The sequence below is a fragment of the Lontra canadensis genome, unplaced genomic scaffold, assembly GCF_010015895.1.
Source record: "Lontra canadensis isolate GAN:19392208 unplaced genomic scaffold, GSC_riverotter_1.0 scaffold89, whole genome shotgun sequence".
Lineage (NCBI taxonomy): Eukaryota > Metazoa > Chordata > Mammalia > Carnivora > Mustelidae > Lontra > Lontra canadensis.
In genome coordinates, this window is record NW_022631083.1 from 3,350,286 (window position 1) to 3,367,010 (window position 16,725).

Genomic DNA, 16,725 nt, shown 5'->3' on the forward strand with positions numbered 1-16,725 from the left:
GGACAGAACACCCACAACAAATTCCTTGTACAAGTCTAAGCACAGCCTCCTTACAAACCTACTAGAAAGGGATATCAGTCTGTGCAAGACCTAAGAGCCATGCATGGAGTTATTCCTAGGTTTCCAGAAGTCCATAATGCTAATGTTCTTCTCTCTCCAGTTCCACTATTTATAAGTAAATAGTCATTGTCCTGGCCTCACTCACCTTCATTAGCATTTTTGTAAATAAAGATTGTTTAGTTTTCCTTTATTTGGAATAACTAACAATACTTTTGGTCCATAATGCCGTGGAGATTCACACAGGCACCTTAATTTTCCTTCCAGCCTTTAAATGATAAATTTAAAAAGGCAACACTCTTAAAAAGTTAAGATTTCATTCAGTACAAAAGACCTTGCCTCATATTTACCTCTCCTGGAAAACAAGGATTCCATCTACTTCTTGGAAGAGCATGTGGCTGAATATGGTAAAGCCTGAAGGAAAAGTTACAATTTTGCCAAGAGATAGTACATTAGCTGGGAGGTGACCTCTCCATCGAAGAGCGTACTCTACCCCAAAATTGAATTACACAGATCCAGCAACATCCAAACCCAACAACCAGATGGGCCTTGATAGGATTACAGAACTTAAGAGGTATTACGGGCAATGGGTTCCCAACTTTTTCAGACTAACTGGAATCCTTCAAGAAATTACCAAAAACAGGTGACCTGAATTTACGTGAGAAGCTGTAAGAGACTTTGTCACTTCAAAATCTAAATTGTAGGTGACCCCAATCCCAGGTCTACCAGAATACAAAAATAAATAAATAAATAAATAATCATCACTTTATGTCCTTTCAATACATTTCCTTGTGTTGAAACAAAAAAAAAGGGTGGCAGGAGGGTACCAATGTGATGGAGGCTTTGGCTCAACGCCATAGGAAATACCACTTCCTATTTAGGTATTTCTCTAGATTCAATGGCTAGTGTTTTCCTCCCTATTATGTGCCATGACTGTGGTTGCAAAACTGGTTGATGTTTCTGTGGATGTCACCCTTGCCACACTGCTAATTTCAGCTTGTGGATGCTGTTCAATCCTGTCTACTAGCTAGCAACATCCAGCATTGCTCAGTAGGCAGATTAACTATGACTGATCACTCTTGTTGGTCTCTTGTATGACCATCTGTCACTGATACAATCTCAATCCTGCAGTGTCGCTTCCACCACTTGATAAAGGAGAGCTTCATGACTCTATGACAGCAACTGTAAAATTGAGTGTCCAAGAGGAAGGTCAAGTTGTTGTTTCCCTAGGGAATGTGGAGCAAATGTTCTTTTTAAATGATCAACGTCGATACTATTGAGGTTTGGCAGAGACTACATAAAACTGTAAGAGGATAACCTTCCACCCATGGCTAGGTCAGCCCAAGTGGTGGAACTAATAGCCTTGACAAGAGCAGGTATCGAAAGGTACAAGTTAAGGCACGTAGTGAGAGTAATGATAAAGAAAGGGAAGGCAATGCGCTGGTAGATCATTAAACAAAATAAGTGGCACTTTTGTCCTTGTTGATAAGACTTATGATTTATGATTATGATAGGACTTATTTATGATTTATGATTACAATTGGATTTATTTATGATTTATTATTATGATAGGACTTACTTTTAAGAAAATGAATATATTTATAGATAAAATCTGTTTCAAATATAGGATATTAGCCTCAGGTTCAGGAAAAAAAGAAACATTTGCTAAAATCAAGTTGTTCTGTCAATTTCAATAAGTCCTAATGCAGCTAAGATGGCCCTTTGGTTGCACCCAAAAAATGAGGTGAAGTGTGACCAAAATGTAATAACACTGCTTCCACCATGAATAAGAGTTTATGGGGGAAATTTCTTCTTGGTAGCTAGAGATGTGGAGGGCTTATGCTTAATTTGTACCATCATAACCCAGAAAACAACAACAACGACTGTGAAGGTGGGATACAAATGGGTCTGAGCCATGTCCCAGGGGAGTTTCAGACACATAAAGATAGGCTACATCCAGGGGCACCTGGGTGGCTCAGTGGGTTAAAGCTTCTGCCTTCAGCTCAAGTCATGATCCCGGAGTCCTGGGATCGAGCCCCACATTGGGCTGTCTGCTCAGCAAGGAGCCTGCTTCCCTTCCTCTCTCTCTGCCTGCCTCTCTGCCTACTTATGATCTTTCTCTCTGTCAAATAAATAAATAAAATCTTTAAAAAAAAAAAAGATAGGCTATATCCAGTTACCCAAGTCACAAGACTATGAATATTACTTGGGATGGCTTATAAACTCTCTGGATGGTAAAGTCTTCTCAAACAGAAAAGCCACTGCAAGAAAAGATATATCTACACAAATTGTTAGACAATGTTTTTTCCCACCTGGGGGGTACTATCTCTACTCCCTAGTGTTAAAGGTACTGGGACAGTCATGAAGGAACTTGGTAAGTTTCTCTCGTTTAATCAAAATCTTATTGCTCCTACTCACCACAGTTTCCAGGAAAAGTAGAGGTACCAGTGGAACTCTCAACAACTTTAAATTGGGGCAGCAGGAGGAGGAAGGTACTTCTTTGTGGCAGTCTGGCTATTTTTCATTTCAGTTGTGGTGGTTTAAAAGCTGAGGGGATATGGAAAAGATCTACCACTCCTAGACTTCTTTCTCCTGAGTTTGTGACTCTTAGGTCCAAGATGGGCAGTCTGCTCTGTTTTGGGGAGGCCCCAAGAGCACTGGCATGGCAGTAGCCCAATTAATGCCCCCAGAAAGTCTACTGATTGCCATCATCCCCAGAAGTCTGGAAGTGGCCAAAGCCACTGGCTCTGATGACATGATCTTGGTGGAGATCATTTGACATTTAGCTGTGATGCTGCCAAGGAACATAAGGCTCAAAATACATTTGAAGAGATGGAGAAAATTTTAGGTCATTTATCTCTTGGTAAGTGCCCCTGGAATTAACAGGAATAGCCTTTTAGTAAGAAAAAAAACCTGAAGGTACAATATCTCAGCAAATACTAATCTATTGGGTTCCGTGCTGACTTGGAAAGCTGCCAGGAAGACTATGATTCAACACCAGAGAGGGTCTATTGTTACTGTAGGATGCATTATTGGCTTAAAAGGCAATTCTGGCCAGTCTGTATGGTGCCAGTAGAGGAAGATTCTTTGGATTTTCTCATACTCTTGCTAACAAGAAAGAAAATTACAGTGAATATAGTTGCACCAGGATTTGTTCACGCAGATAGGATGAAAGACTTGAACATTTAAAGAAAAATAGCTCTCTTGGGAGGTTTGGAGAACCTACCAATGTGTATGTGACATTGTGCTTCTTTTGGAATCACCATATATGGTTTTAGAATCACCATATATGGCACCTGCATTGTTTACCAAATATGGTTGTACCTGGTTGATTTCAGGGTCATGACTTAGAATCACCATGTTACAGAGCATGTTCTGGTAGTGGAAGAGGGATGACAACTCGTGATATAATTTACAGATTATTAAGTTCAAATAATGATTAGAATCAAGGGTACATTTTGTTTGACTCTTGATTTGAGAGTCATACATACATGGGTGGCATTTGCTACAACTGAACATAATGATAAGAAAATACTAAAAAAAATAAAAAGTATGTACCTTACAGTCTGCAGCCATTTTAGTAGACAGACATTTTGCAAGTGATATAAACAGGTATTATCTTAATTTCTGTATTTTCTCTCAAAATTATATAGTCTAGTTTTTTGAGTCATTTTATTGGATTAAACTAAGTTCTCTAGGAGTTAACTTTGTGGGCCATTGCCAAAATAGAAGTATTTACAGGGCACTGGTTAGTTGTCAATACTTTAGGAACCCTGCTAAAGTTTTCTATCCCTTTTCCATATGCCTTGGAAGATCACTTGTTAAAAACAAGTTAAAAAATTATCCGTATCAGTTAAAGACAGACATGAATTTAGATTCTGGTTTCTTTGAGTGACATGACTTCTGACTGAGCAGCTAGGCAAAATAATCTATGAATATAAGTGTGGTACCTCTATAAAAATTCTCAAAGATGATGAGGATTAACCCTGGAGGTTTTACTATCTGGTACAATAATGAGCTACATAGACCTCATCAACATAGGAAATGGAAGTTTTGTGGGTTTTGTTTTTTTTTTAATCCGCTACACACTCAGTAGGACAAATACTTAAAAACGGTCTAAGTGGAGTGCCTGGGTAGATCAGTCAGTTAAGTACCCAACTCTTGGTTTTGGCTTACACGGTGATCTCAGGGTCTTAGAATTGAGTCCCTCATGAGGACCATACTCAGCGAGGTGTCTGCTTCTCCACTCCCTCTGCTCCTCCCCCAACTCATACACTCTCTCTCTTGAATAAACACATAAATCTTTTTTTTTTAAATCAGCATTAGAAATAATGGCATTTTAAAAATTGAGAGTATTCTGGGGTGCCTGGGTGGCTCAGTTGATGGGTGTCTGCCTTTGGCTCAGGTCATGACCCCAGGGTCCTGGGTTCGAACCCCACATCAGGCTCTCTTCTCAGCAGCAAACCTGCTTCTTCCTCTCTCACTCCCCCTGCTTGTGTTCTCTTTCTCTCTCTCTCTCTCTCTGTCAAATAAATAAATCTCTAAAAAAAAGAATGAATGAATAAATAAATAAAAATTAAGAGTATTTTGCATTAATAAATATAATAATGATTCCTAAGCTAAAATTTTAGAAAGTTAATAGCTAATTACTTACGATCAGTCATAAATGATAATGTAAATAAATATGCAATAACAATGAATTAAATGTCTTTACGAGGAGCAGGTAAAGCATTGGCCTTAAAAGAAAATATTTGCCTGAGAATAAAAGATAAAGAGAAACTGAATATAAAATATCAACAGCATCTATTTTGCATTGAACTCTTTGGTGGTGAATAGTGTGATATTTAGACATCATTGGATTCATGTTTATTTTTATTATTATCATTTTTAAAATATTTTTTCAAATTTTTATTTAAATCCTAGTTAACATATAGTATAATTTTGATTTCAGGAGTAGAATTTAGTGATTCATCACTTACATACAATATCCAGTGCTCATTACAACAAGTGCCCTCCTTAATACCCATCCCCCATCAAGCCTATCCCCTGCTCACCTCCCCTCCATCAACACTCAGTTTGTTCTTCTGGGGCACCTGGGTGGCTCAGTGGGTTAAAGCCTCTGCCTTCAGCTCAGGTCATGATCCCAGGGTCCTGGGATCAAGCCCCACATCGGGCTCTCTGCTCAGCAGGGAGCCTGCTTCCCTTCCTCTCTCTCTACCTGCCTCTCTGTCTACCTGTGATCTCTGTCTGTCAAATAAATAAATAAATAATCTTAAAAAAAAAAGTTTCTTACAGTTTGCTTCTGTCTTTTATTTATTTACCTATTTATTTTTCTATTTATTTATTTTGCTATTCTTTATGTTCATCTGTTTCTTAAATTCTACATATGAATAAAGTCATATGGTATTTGTCTTTCTCTGACTTATTTTGCCTATCAAAATATACTCAACTTCTGTCCACATTATTGCAAATGGCAAAATTTCATTCTTTTTGATGGCTGAGTAATATTGCTATGTATCTATGTATATATACATAGATAGATAATATGTAGTAGGGCAATGGCTGGGTTGCAGGGTAGCTCTATTTTCAACTTTTTGAGGAAATTCCATACTGTTTTCCAGATTGGCTGCACCAGCTTGCATTCCCACCAACAGTGTAAGAGTGTTCCCCTTTCTCCACATACTCACCAACATCTGATATTTCCTGTGTTGATAATCTTAGCCATTTTGACCAGTGTGAGGTGGTATCTCGTCACGGTTTTGATTTGTATATCCCTGATAATGAGGTTGAGCATTTTTTCATGTGTCTGTTGGTGATCTGGATGTCTTCTTTGGAAAAAAGTCTATTGATGTCTTCTGCCCACTTCTTAACTGGATTATTTGTTTTTTGGGTGTTGGGTTTGATAAGTTCTTTATAGATTTAGATACTAACCCTTTATGAGATATGTCATTTTTAAAAATCTTCTGTCTTTTAGTTTCATTGTTTCCCTCACTGTGGAGAAGTTTTTTATCTTGGTAAAATCCCAGTAGTTTAGTTTTGCTTATTTCCCTTGCCTCCAGAGGCTTGTCTAGTACAAAGTTGTTACAGCCAAGGTCAAAGAGGTTGTGCTGTGTTCTCCTCGAGGATTTTGATGTTTTAAATATTTATTGCATTTTTATAGATTTGTTGGAGCTGAACGTTATTTTATATAAACATTTAATTTTATAATGTATATCACTGTAAAAGTATGACTAGGATATACTAAATCAATATAACATAATAAAAGTAATGAAAATAAAAAGTAGTAAGTCTAAGCTCTAAATTAAGAAAAAAAAAATTTAACTGGTCATGTTCTCTGAAACTCTTGGCTAAGAATTTTACTCCTAATGGCCATCAGGTCAGCCCATTCTGGAACTCCTAGACTATAAACTTATGAGACAATAACTAGAAGACCATGCACCTGCGAGTCTTAGCACCCATCACTGACTTGACTTTGCATCATACAGAACTAGCTAAGTGCTGTCAGAATGAAAATTTAATAATTACTCTTATCTTCCAGGGCTGCAAGGTGGATTTTTAAAACTTTCACATTTAGAACCTCTTCACTCCTTCAACTTAGATACTCCATATTCTGGAAAAGACACCAGTTGGAAATCTTCTGTGGTGCAATGCTGGAAAGGATCCTATGAAGGCATCTTAACAGATACTGTCATGAAACCACCAAGAGTTTATTCTTGAATCCACGAATCTATTTCCCATGTAAAAGAAGGCCATTGAAATTGATTTGATAGTACAGGACTACTGGGACTATATATCATCAGGTATCTCAAAATAAGACTTAAAAATACATCTAGATGAAGTAAACTGTCTGATGACTGACAGCAGCAACCCAAGTACTTTGAACCAAGCTGATGAATACTTGAAGTAGACAGCTTCTACCCAAGATTACCAGAAAATGACCCATTGCCCAAAACTATTGATTTTCTTTATTCCCTTTCTTCCTTCTTTTTAAATTATTTTTTCTGCTTTCTACTTGTCTATAATTATTATAGATACTGATTCCTTTTCATTGACTTAGCCTTGCTGATACTTAAAATACTATGAATTATTTTATGTTTTTTAATCTTTTTAAGGCATAGAGATCTTATGCTAGTCATGGCCTTTTTACCCTTTCTAAGAGTGTAAATCCTCCAGGATATCTGACAAGTTGCTGTATTTTTGATGCATCAGCAACCTCTGGTATATCCCATATAATTAGATATCAAGCATTTCATATTTCTGCTCAAGATTTCCAACCTTATGATACTAACTTGTCCTATTAAATCAGATATATTAAACACATATCTTCAATTATAGACACTGATACCATTGTTATAGTTATACTTATCCTGAATATTTGACTCATCCTGGACCGGAAATCTTTTCCAAAGTTTGAACTAAAAACTGAGTAGGTTTTCTCTGATTATTCTTGATGTTCCTACCCAAATTTTTATAAATGTATACTAAATTCCATGACTAATTAAAAATTATTTCCTCAAGCAGTAGCATGTATGTCATGGGAATTCTCATCAAACCCAAATCAAACTCAAAACTAAAATTTAGACCAAGAAGCAAACATTGTGCTAACACTACATAGAGGAAGATAAATATATCTGTGCAGTTGGAGAATTCAAATATATCAAGCAATTAATATTTATTGTATACCAAGAGTGGAACATAAACTTTGACCATAAGACTTTATTTTATTTTATTTTATTTTGGGTTACATAAACAGTCTTTACTCTAGGATGATTTCTTAGTCTGTCCACTTGATAGTGGTTATTATGAAGTTCAAATGAGATAATGTGCATTTTGAAAGTAATTTTAAGCTATAAACCACTTTATGAATATTGGTAATGGTTCTTTATGACATTATTACTATTAATGCAGTCAAAAACTCATCTGGAACTTCTCAAATTATTTTCAAGTACATCACAAAACTATGTGGGGTAGAGGATTTTTAAAATTACATTCAGTAGTCACCATATAGTACATCATTATTTTTTGATGAGGTGTTCAATGATTCATTAGTTACGTATCATAACACGTGCCCTCCTTAATACCATAAGATTTTATATAAAAGCTGTCCTGACTGGTAAATTCTTAATTTGTGGAAATCAAGAAATTCATTAATATGAAGGTCCACAGATTTTTAAATTCCCATATCTTTCAGGTACCTTTAACACCCACCTGATGCTTCCAATGAAATGCAAATCTATCTGGAGAAATTAGAGATGGTGGGATTCATGTCTTTATGAAGGCATAAAAAAACTATTATTATGGTAATCATTGCAAATAAAACTGTGCACTACAGGCTTGAAAATGAGTCTGGACTTTCTTGATGAAGTGGTCCTAACAGAATTGTTTTAGATTATACACTATCAGACCAAAGCAATATCTGTGCGCTGACTGAACCTCCTGTTAAAACCAGATAAATGAGAGTTCCTTACATAAAATTCAAGAACAGCCAACTGGTTATCCAAAATGTGACAACACATACCATAGGATCTTTTCACACAGCTTGAGTTTGGCAAAAGAAAAAGTACTTTGTAAATATTAGTTATGCTGTTTCTAGCTCTGTTTCTAATCAGTACAGCTGTCAAATTATTTATAAACAAGTTCTAAAATGCTGCTGCATACTTACCATCTCATCAAACATCAAATGATCCTAAATAAAAAAGATTCTAAAGCAATTCAAATAAACACATTTTTGAGAGATTGGCATCTATGATAGAGTGTGATGATGGCCCCAATTCTTCATGCCTCTCACTGTCCTTGGCTTCTTACGTGTGCCCTCTCTCTTTGAGTCATGGGATCATAAGAGTAAAGCTGAGAATATAACAGGAACATGAGAAAAACTCTGCACTCAGCCCCGATCTATGGACAAGATAAAACCAGAGGATTTTGGAGCCTGTGGTGCACTGAAAGTAACCATAGCAACAAGATAACCCAAACCCAGATCAACTATTGCTTATATTGACTTAACTTTCCACCCTAAAAGCTTAGTAGGAGATGTTTCCATTCCTACTTCAGTGCAAAATACCACTTAATTCAGCCTTTACTGAGCAACACACTGTGTCTGGCTTTCAACCAGAAATTGCAAGGTATAAAAGGCAAGATATAAAATTGCAATATAAAAAAGCAAGAAAGAGAAAACTCTTTTCAAGAGACAGAGCAATGAACAGAAGCAGATTTAGATATGACTGGATGTTGGGAGTACAGATAGGAAATTTTAAGTGACTACAATTAATATGTTAAAGATTTATGGAAAAGCTGACAATATGCATGAACAGATGAGGAATTTCAGCAAATAAATATAAACTATAAGGAAGAATCAAATGGAATGCCAGAATAAAGCAAACTTGTCAAAACTAATGACGAACGCCTAATTGGCTCATTAAGACTTGACACCACAGAGGAAAGGATCAGTCAACTGGAAGAGAAGTCAACAGAAATTACCCAAACCAAAACACAAACAAGGAAAAAAAAAAGAGAGAGAGAGAGGATAATCTAAAAGCTGTGAGACAATATCAAACAGCCTAATATTGTATTATATGAATCTCAGAAGAAGAAGAGGGTGAGAAAGGGAGAGAAAAAATATTTAAAGAGATAATGGCTGAGATTTTTACAGAAATAATGAAAGAAATGAATCATAGACTCAAGAGGCTTGGTGAATACTAATCAAGATAAATACTGCCTTACATCAAAACCATCCACCTAAACATATCATATTCAAATAGTCAAATTCAAAAAGAGTGAGAAAGAGAGAGTGAAAAAGAGAGAAAGAATCTTGGAGGCCAGAAGGAAAAAAATACACAAGAGGAAAATAAGAATTACAGTAGATTCTCTTCAGAAACTATGCAGGCTAAAAAGCAATGGAACATTTTTAAAGTGCAGAAAGAACAGAACCCTCACCTCTGAATGCTATACCCAATGAAAATATCTTGCAAAAATTAAAGAGAAATAGACCTTCTCTGACAAAAACTGAAGGAATTCATTACTAACAGATCTACATTACATGAAATAGTTTTTAAGGAAGTTTTTAAGGTAGAAGAACTCATAGCAGACAGAAACTTGGATCAATACAAAAAATGGAATGATGTTCAACATTATTTGTCAGTGGAGAAAATCAAACAAAACCACAATGAGACACCACTACACACCTCTTAGAATGGCTGAAATTTTAAGAATCAGACAATACCCATAGTGAGGATCAGAGCAACAGTTGCTCTCATGTATTGCTGGTGGGAAAACAAAATGGTGCAGTCACTTGGGAAAAGAGTTTGTCAGTTTCTTGTAAAGTTAGACACTTACTAAATGACCCAACAGTCTTACTCCTATGTATCACCCAAATGAAATGAAAACTTATCTTTAGACAAAAATCTGTATACAAATGATTAAAGCTGCTTTATTCATAACCACCAAACACTAGAAATATCCTAATTGTCCATCAACTAAGGTGAGTTGATAACCACATTGTGGTACATTAATACAATGGAATACACCTCAGCTATCAAAAGGAATGAACTACTGATGTACACACGGCAGGAATGAATCTCAGATGTCTTATGCTAGATGCAAGAAGCCAGATTCAAAAGGCAGATGACATGCTGAAACAGGCAAAATTAAAGGGAAATAAAACAAATCATGGGTTGCCAACATCTGGGAATTAGGAGTGGGGGTGATTTTTAGGGGTGAGGGCATCTTCATATATCTTCATTGCATGGGTGGCAATATCATTGGTTATACAAGTAGGGTTTTGCTGTCAAATCCCAGAAAACTGTGTATTAATACAAGAGAACCTTATATTTTACATAAATTTTATATCTTATATAAAAATATATTTATATTGGGATGCCTGGATGGCTCAGTGGGTTGAGGCCTCTGCCTTCGGCTCAGGTCATGATCTCGGGGTCCTGGGATCAAGTCCCGTGGTGGTTTCTTTGCTTGGCAGAGAGCCTGCTTCCTCCTTTCTCTCTTTCTGCCTGCTTCTCTGCCTACTTGTGATCTCTGTCTGTCAGATAAATAAATAAAATCTTTTAAAAATACATATATATATTTATATTTCTATATTATAAAATAAGGATAATTTTATAATATAAAATATATTTGTATGATATATATTATAAAATATATATAATTAAAAATATATTCTAAAATAAGGACAATTTTACAATGATCGCAACACTTGCCTGGCACTTAGCATATCTGAAAGCTGTTCTAACCTGCCCAAGCTGATAAGTGTCTCTGAGACATAAGCCGGTAAGCAGACTTTGAGCAGCACACTAGCAAAGCTGATGACCAACCAAGAGTTTGAATGACCTCTGTTAGGCTCACCCGAAAACTCTGTCAGCTACAAACGAGACAGGCTTCACACAACCATGTACATCCATACATACCTCATGTCCAATTCAGAGTGCAAGCTGCAATCTGTAATTGGCAAAACCACAATGAGCCTCTCTTTTTCTGTGAAATCTGTGATTTTTTTCCCTTTGGGGAACTATTCAGTAAAATATATAAATGCAGCACTCACATTAGCCCTTCTTCCTTTAACGACATAGCAGGATAACGACCACCCGGGTCAGGAAATAGCCCAGCACCCCTGAAGTGAAGCTTTTTTCCAAACACTGTCCTGTCCCTCCTCCCCAAAAATAACCACTCTCATTCATCTACCTTTTTAAAAGATTTTATTTACTTATTTGAAGGAGAGAGAGAGAGAACATGACCTTGATACCAGGACCCAACCGCTATCATATTTCTAACACCACAGGTTAGTTTTGCTTTTGGAACTTTACAGAAATAGAATCATACCAAATCATCCGGATACTTTTATGCCTGGCTCCTTTCCCTCCACATGATGCTTGCGGAAATGCCCGTTGCTGCCTGAGTAAGTAGTTGTTAATTTGTATCGCCGTATGATACTCCACTGCACGAATATATCACACTACCATTATCTATGTGCTATTGTTGGACATTTGGATTGTTTTAGCTTTGAGGTATTATAAATAATGCTGTAAGGAGCATTCCATTTTATGCCTTTTAAATATATACCTTTTGGGTTTTGAACTACGGTGTGTAATCCTACTTTAAAATTAAATCAAAATTTGAAGTAATGAACAAATCAGTATTTCTTTAGATTTCTTGCTGAAAAACAGTACAAAGTGTACAAATACATGCTTGCATGTAAACGTTGTTTTATTTTTTTTTTTTTTTGAGGGGAGGAGTGCAGAGGGAGAGGGAAAAAATCTTAAGTAGGCTCCATACCCAGTGCAAGCCTGTTGTGGGGGGTTCAATCTCACAACCCTGAGGTCACTACCTGAGCCAAAATCAAGAGTTGGACACTTAGCCAACGAACCACGCTGGCGCCCCATGTATAAAGTTTTTAATGTTTATTTCCAAACTTTGCCATTAGAATGTAGTTATTAAAACTATTCTGAAACATTAATGATATTTAGATGAATTAAGAGTATGGTTGTAACTGTCACATTCTTTCCTTTTCTATTCTTTCCTTTTTTTTTTTTTTTGCTGATTTGTCAGAATTCTTTTTTTAACGTAAATTGCAAACAAGGCCAAAAATGTTCTTTAGTGTTTTAATTGAGAAAGGAAATTAAAATTCCACTTGGAAGAATGCAGAGAATTATACCCTTTGAGAAGAAGCAACTTTATAGGATAGAATGCAGATGCCCTCCCTGTGTTTTAATTCAGCTGACCTAATTTGTCTCTGAGATTGTACTTTAAAACCTGCGTATACACAACAAGGGCCACATAATACTACGTGGAATATTACAATTCAGTAGAACATTTAATGAGCTATACACACACACACAAATTTACAAGTATCCACAGTTGTAATACACAGAAGTCATAAAACCATTAATGGCTTACAGTCTCCTTTTCACTATTAATGGTTCCTCTCCGCGCCATTATTAAACTCACATAAAAAGTATTGCCCATGGAATAAGTTATTCCAGAACAGTGTTCTTGTCCATTTGAATACAAATGTGAGCAGTGACACACTCCTTAGCCTTTAAAACATAGTTCTTTCCACGCCCACATCTACTTGAGATCAGAACGCTATTTACCTAAGGAAGTACAGACACCTGATTAAATGCTCACAAAGCTGCTCTACTTGGGGTTACCATGGGAATTCTTCTTCTGGAAGACACAGTAGATGGGTCGAAAAGACAGCTGAGTTTTGGTTTTGCTGCTGTCTTATTGTGCCTGCTTTTTAAAAATCCTTAGATTTGTAAGGATTTTCCCCAAAATAAAAACAATTTTTTTATAATAGGGTAATAAATGTCCCGGCATAGTGATATTCATGGGCCATCATCTTCACGGCGTTGTCTGGGCTTGGTGACGTTCGTGACAGGTCCACTTTCACTGGCTTAGGTTCTGTCGCCTGGCCTGAGGGGAGTATCGCTTCTCCCAATGGGGGGCCCCCCACCCCAGCCTGCAGGCACATTTCTCTCTGCCTGCCCTCTGCTGCCCACTCCATCCACAAGATCGAGCCTCTCCCAAGTCACTTCAGTCATTGCCCCGACCCCACGCCCAGCTCGGCAGAGCCCTGAAAAACCTCATGGGGCTCTGGGTCTGAGTCCCAACCGCTCCGAGCCTCAGCGTCGCCATCCGTGACACACATGTTCAGTGTGCTTCACAGGGAAACAGGAGGAATGAGAGAGAGTCATTTCTAAGAATCATTTTTAGTAACCGCACTGGATTTTGCCATAAGTCACTTGACTTTATGTCAATAATAAGGCATGCCATAAAAGCATACTAAAATCTGAAGCGTTCTTAAATGTGAATTCATTTATGCTATAAAAGTCAAGTGCCATGTTTTCTCAATACGGTGAGCTTTTGTTTTTGGTTTTGTTTGTTTGTTTGTTTGCTTACTTTTATTTTCAAGTAGGCTCCACACCTAGCATGGAGCCCAGTGCAGAGATCGAATTCACAACCCTGAGATCACGAGTTGGATGCTTAACTGACTGAGCCACCCCAGCAGGCCCCAGTGCTGTGAGCTTTTAATTTGGTGACACAGTCTGTTCCTGGGACTAAGGACAACTGCGTTAATAAACACATGGTGGGGGCGCCTGGGTGGCTCAGTGGGTTAAAGCCTCTGCCTTCGGCTCAGGTCATGATCCCAGGGTCCTGGGATCAAGCCCCGCATCGGGCTTTCTGCTAGGTGGAGAGCCTGCTTCCTCCTCTCTCTCTCTCTCTCTGCCTGCCTCTCTGCCTACTTGTGATCTCTGTCAAATAAATAAATAAAATCTTTAAAAAAAAAACCACACATGGTGGTTCTGCCTCATAGATGGGGGAGGGGGGTAGACCTTGGTTTGCGGCTGCAGCCATAGCGCCAACGACTTTACCTCTATTTTGCATCTGCCGAAGCTTGCTTCATGGCCTCTCCATCTCTTTGGATTTCCCTGAACCAAACTGGGGAACCCACCGCTGCTGTGTCCCAGCAGTCCTGAGCAGCAATGAGGTCGGTCTTCGAACCTTCTAGTACTATTTTCCGGTGGGAAGAGATTCTTCTTCTTCTACCTCCCATGGGGCTTTCTCCCTCCCCTGTCTCCCCTTGTAGTATTTGGATTCCATGGTCAAGCTTGTCACCTGCAGCTGGGACTAAAGCTGTTGGCTGAATCTGTCTCCCCCTTTTGCCAGCGTACATACAGCTACGATTTCCCAGCATCCCTTGCAGCTAGAGCAGGTTATGCCTATGCACTACTGTCGGACCCTTCTAAAATGGCTCATGCATGATATCTGGTGCTCTTTCTCTGTGCTCAGGCTGGATGCTGTGAGTGTCCCACTGGCCCAGCCCCACCCTGGGCTATAAGACTTAGTGTTTAGAGTTCACTAAAATATGGGCATTTTAATGATTAGAATAACCCACACTCACTAGTTCCTCAACCAATCTTGTAGTCTCCTTGCCAACATCTGGAACTCCCTTGAGCCTTTGTCCTTTTACACTTATCTCTGTCTCTCCTGCTTACACGCAGATGCTGTGGGGCACGGCCAGAGAGAAATCTCAGCAAGGCATATCCTCCATGTGGGGTGAAGGGGGGTGCCACCTACCAGGCAGTCTGTGTGTGTCCCCAAGTCAGCCCCCTCTCTATATATCACCTTCTGTGATGACGATTTCAAGTCTTTGGTTTTCTGAAGCCCTTGATGCTCATGCTCCCTTCCTCCTCCAAAGAGAGGGTTGCAGTCGTTGGCTGCACTAGCGCACCATTCCGAATTCTCCTTGCCCCACCGGTGAGTCACCACTGGTCCTTCCCAGGACACTGGATCCCAGCCCCCGACCTCTGCAGGGACACTCATGCTCTTTCTCTCCTGCCTCTCCCACTCTCTTAGGGCCTCGCTTTCGTGCAGGGGACTCCGCATGCGGAATTCTCTACACGCTGAGCCTAGTTCAATAGTAAAACACACACAGCAGCTTTAATGCCTCAAATACCACTTAGAGATCAGCTGCTGAGGACGGTCAATCCTGCTAAAATGCAAATAGTGCTCGGCTCTCCTGGTCTGTCTCTCTCTCAACCGCTGTACTCCCCCTAGATAAAACGATTCTTTCCAGAGGGGTGGCACAGATCATAGGCTGCAGGGAGGGAGCACGAAACATCACTTGCTTTCTTGCTGGGGATAATGCAGACCCTCCGGGGAACACTTACACCCCTCCGACTCCCTCCTCCTGGGAGGAAGCTGGGTCGTGCTAGAAAACGTGCCATGAAAGGCACACAGTCTTTGCAGAAGTGCACTCACAAGCCGCAGGAGCGCTTGGCCCATTTGTGTCTGTCTTCCCAGGCAGCACGCCGCCCGCCACGTAGCCAGGCCTGACCCCTGCGTCCTCCTCTCCTTTGACTAACATGATGGCCAGGAGTTTTTAGAGGATCTGTTTTGAATGCCTGAATATTCCAGAGATGACCCGTCTGCATTATGCAAAGTGTAGGGCGTGTGCTTGGGCACTTGTTGAAATCCTCTTTTGAGAGAAAACAGAAGTTGTTTATACACTTGGGCGTCTAATCAGCCTCTTAAACTTCACATGTCTAAAACGGAATTTGCATTCACCTTCTTCCCTGGCCACCTCCATCTCCCCGGGTGTGTCAGGGGCCCAGGAGGAAAATCTGGCAGCGAGGTTTGACGACTCTGGTTCTCACGCACCCAACATCCCACACACAAGCAATGTTGTTGGCTTGACTTTCCAGTTATGCCCGCACCGCCTCTGCCCTGCCTGCCCCCATCATCTTTCCTGGGCAGTTTCCATGGCCTCCACAGGTCATCTTGTTCCCACTCTTGTCTCATCAATGCTATTCTCTGCAGAAAAGCTGGGGGAGGGGGGAGGGCTGGGTGGCTCAGTCGGTTGAGCCTCCCTCTGTTGGTTTCGGCTCAGGTGGTGGGTGATCCCACTGTGATGTGATCAAGCCCCACGTGGGGCTCCACACGCAGCAGGGAGTCTGCCTCAGATTCTCTCTCCCTTTCCCTCTGCCCCTCCCACTCATGCTGTTTCTCTCTCTAAAATAAAATGAATAAATCTTAAAAAGAAGAAGAAGAAGGAGGAGGAGGAGGACGAGGAGGAGGAGGAGGAGGAGAAGGAGAAGGAGAAGAAGAAGAAGGAAGAAGAAGAAGAAGAAGAAGAAGAAGAAGAAGAAGAAGAAGAAG

The 16,725-nt window shown here is 39.3% G+C and overlaps 1 pseudogene; it reads left to right on the forward strand.

Annotated features, from left to right (window-relative positions):
• The first annotated feature begins 643 nt into the window (after window positions 1-643).
• The window catches only part of LOC116854238, a 19,921-nt pseudogene continuing 3,839 nt past the window's right edge, over window positions 644-16,725 (forward strand).